Here is a 4,341-nt window from a genome sequence, read left to right as displayed (position 1 = left end):
TAACGTTAACCAAGAAACATCTTAAGAGCAGCTGGTGGGAACAAATGCACACGTACGCTATTTTTCTCAGCACGAGTCATGATTCCTGTCGCTGTTGAGCTAAAACAACACGAAACAGTTAGAAATGAACTAAGTCATATAAATATACGGCTAATGATAACGGAAAGTTATAAAAATAGCATTTTGAAAGTATTGTTTTGCTACACTTTAGCGTTTCCGTTAGCCATCGTCCTCTTCTGAACTCTTCGCGCTTCAGAATTCGTTGAATGTCATTGGCTGGAGCGAACGAACTTTAAAAACGTCATTAATTTCTCGTCGTGTGATAGGACCAGAGAGCCCCAGCAATAAATAAATACAAAGACGTCAATGTTTCTCTCTCCGTGATTGGTCCACAGTCACGTCAATAAAAAGAGCTTATTCTCGTGCCTAGTATGCAGAGCATTATTCGCGTGTTACTGGCATCTACTGGACAGAAGTCAAAGTTATTATGAACAACTTGATTAAACATGAGTGTTTTTGAGCAAGAATACCACAGAAAATTAGTTTAGTTTTTTTTGTATATGTTTTAATAATGTATTGTAATGTATTGTCAGTGTTAATATTATTATTATTAATCACAATTTCCACTAGAGTTTTTTTTTCTTTTTCTACAGCTTTTGAAGTGATGCTTTGCCGATATTGTATGTATAACAATCACAGTAATATACTTTAAAAACTATGCACATTAAGACTCAAATACAATTTCTTGTTTTAATATCCAGCATTACAGATTTCTGTACTGCTTTAATTTCCAATTTCACAGTTTGTTCTTCACATGAAAATAAGAGTAAAAGGATATTACTATTAGTAAGAGATATTGACTTCAAGAACAGTGGCTTGCTTATTGCTCATGGTCATATTTTTAGATAAATAGATAGGTGAGTTGATGCCATTTTTGTTTTTTATACCATATCACATAAACAGCATTTGAAAGGACCTTCTTTAATATATTTTTCTCAGAAATGAGGTCTGTCTCACCCCCAACCTCTCAAATGGCTGTATACTCAGGATGCAGACACCATTTGTTGGTTAAATTGAAGTTCTTATGTTTTTAACTTTGGATGATCGAGACAATTTAGTTTGTTGCACAGACAGCATTAGTCATTATGTCTGTTAAGGAAAAAAACATAAAAGAGAACAAATTGTGCCGACTAATAGCTCTTTAGCCCAGACACACTGTTTAAAAAATATAACCAAGGAACACACTGCATGCTGCTTTTAGTGTTTCTCCATACACAAGTCCAAAATTGGAGACAAAACCATCTGAATAAAAGCACAAACTGCCTTTCTATCTTTAATAGAAACCCAATTTTTATAAGTACATTGATATTTTATAATAATACATTAAGGATAATTAGGTCAGTGACTCCAGATTTGATCATTTTCTTTGTGCATAAACATTTTCCCCTGCTCTCGTAAAGTGACTTCCAGGGTGAAGGGCAGGGTAAAATAGGAAAGACTTTACATCCCATCAATCCATTGGAGAATAGACTTGTTTGCTTTGGCACAAAACTCTCAAACTAGGTTACCTCTGCGTCAGTACACAAAATGGAAATGTCAGCAGCGCATTAAAAGCAGGCCCAGATAAGTTCCCAGTCATAATCACAGACACAAGATGGTTTTAGATAAACATTTTCAATTTGAAATTAATTTCAACAGTCTCACAAATTCTCACAGAAACACTACAGCATCAAAAACCTCCTTGCATGCACAACGGAATTAGATGGCTCTTTATGTGGTAAAAATGAAGTACAACACCATAAATCACACTCAAAATATGAATCTATTTGTTTCCCCTGACACATATATTAATAATTTCTTGTAATTGCCAACCGCCCTCATTGATGGTTTGAGGAAATGAGAGTGTGTAAATAGGTTACCCTCTGCTCATTCAGCATCCTTGATCATTTTGAGTGAAACAGACAAACACTGGGAGAACAAGGGCAACACAGCGCTTCCAGTTATGTGCCTTTTGGTTCTGACCCAAAGCCCAAAGGGTTCTGCTTCACGGCGTATGAGAATGTAGGTCAGGGATTCAGCAAACGAATACTTTTGCAGACAGAACCCAGACAGCCTTGAACAGGCAACACTTTCAGTGATGCAAAGCAGGGACGCAAAAGCAGGTGAACGAGCAGGAAAATGAATGTAAAACACTCCTTATTTGTACCATTGTCCCAAATCTAGCTTATGACCGTCTGTTGAGTGCCATGTCGTGAAGATGGATCTCATAGTTTTCAAGAAAAGGGACAAATCCCTAATTTTCCTCAGTATTTAATCATTCTTGCCCATCAGCAAACCTTGTCACTAGCAATATATTTAATAAACACTGGCCTGTAAACATGAGTCACTGTTTTCCTCCAATGATTCAGTTACATTTCAAGCCCACTCACTTGAATTATTTTTGCCATGTCTTCACAGAATAGGATTATTTTGAGTTGAGGACGCAAACACAAAGAGGATGTGTTGCAAAATACAATTGATTCAATTGTGTTAATTTAATAGACTTGGAAGGAGTCTATTAACCCTGACGCAATCCCTTTTCAGGAAATTTTTCATCAGATCTTCTCTCAGCAAGGAATAAGCGATAAGAACAATTTGTTATATAACCAAGAACAGTGGTGCCAGTCCAAATGCCTGCTGGGAACATGATGTTTTTAATTGAAGGCTGTTTTTGTTCACTGCACATTACGCATTGGGCAGCACTCCCGCATTCAGATAAATCTGCAGCGTCATATTTATATTTTAACATTTATGAAGCACAAAAATGGTGTTAGTTCTTAAAAGCGTCTGAAAATAAAGCTTCAGAAATAATGCATATCAATGCATGTCAATAAAAGGGTGTATTTAGCTTTGATGCAAATCGACTGATTAAGAAAGAGAGAGGGAATGGATAGGAGGAGACAAGACAAGTCTGGTGGAAATGAACAAAGTTTGTTTCCCCAACAGTTTCAAAACATCATATTTCTTTGACCGCACTATCACCATGGCAACCACACCACGCAAAGTAGGTTACTGAAACGCTTCGCTGCAAAAAACAGTTAAAGGTGATTTTGTATGTTTAAATATGCTCTCATATAACTTTTATTATGCAGTGACAAAGATGTGAGCTATTAGTAGGATTTATCCGCAGTGTAGATAATGCAGAAATCAAAACTACAAAAGAAATTATAACTCTTTTAAACACTTTTGACCTGATTCAGCATGTGCATGGACCCACACACAATCGTGGACACACTCTAGATTTACTCCTCAGTAGAGGTCTAAAAATTTCATCCATTGTTATTAAGGATGTAGCACTATCTGATGACTTCTGTATTTTCTTTGATATATTGATCTCTGCTACCACTGAATCTAGATCTGTCTCTGTCAGAAAGAAATGCATTAACGAAGAACACTAGTGTGCTATTTATGAAGGCTATATCTTTAACACCAAGCATTTCTGCAGACTGTTGATCTTCTCCTTGATTCTTTTAACTCAAAAGTTAAGAATGTTATTGATGATATTGCTCCTGTAAAAGTCATTAAGAAAACTGGCAGACAAAAATCAGTTTGGAGAGAATCAACAGCAGTACGGAGTATGAAAAGACCACGCAAAAAAGCTGAGCGGATGTGCCGGAAGACGAAACTTGAAATTCACTATAGCATCTGTAAAGACAGCCTTCATGCTTTCAATGTGGAACTAGCCACAGCTAGACAGACTTTCTTCCCAAACCTTATAAACAGTAACTTAAACAACACTCGCACTCTTTTTGCTACTGTTGAGAGACTGACAAACCCCTCATGTCAGATTCCCAGTGAAATGCTCTCCGACAGCAAATGCAATGGGTTTGCTTCCTTCTTTTCTGAGAAGATCAATAATATCAGAAAGGCTATTGATTGGCACATCCTCAAGTTATGCAGAGGTCAGACAGATTCGACCGCAATTTCAAAAAGAAGTTACTATGTCTGTTTTTGAAGCAATTGACAGCAAAATTTTGGAAGAAATGGTACAGCACCTTAAATCGTCAACCTGCTATCTTGACACACTTCCCACATCTTTTTTCAAAAGTGTGCTTAACTGTTTAGAAGCAGATCTCTTAGAAGTGGTGAATGCCTCACTTTGTTCTGGGCCTTTTCCAAACTCCCTGAAAACTGCAGTTGTTAAGCCCCTTCTGAAAAAGAGCAATCTTAATAACACCATATTGAGCAACTATAGACCAATATCAAATCTTCCTTTCATAGGCAAGATTATTGAAAAGGTAGTTTTTAATCAGTTAAACAACTACTTAAACTCAAATGGATACCTGGACAATTTTCAATTTG

This window comes from Sinocyclocheilus anshuiensis, unplaced genomic scaffold, assembly GCF_001515605.1.
Source record: "Sinocyclocheilus anshuiensis isolate Anshui unplaced genomic scaffold, SAMN03320099.WGS_v1.1 scaffold491, whole genome shotgun sequence".
NCBI lineage: Eukaryota > Metazoa > Chordata > Actinopteri > Cypriniformes > Cyprinidae > Sinocyclocheilus > Sinocyclocheilus anshuiensis.
The sequence above is the reverse complement of the archived record's forward strand: the minus strand, read 5'-3'. Positions refer to the sequence as shown.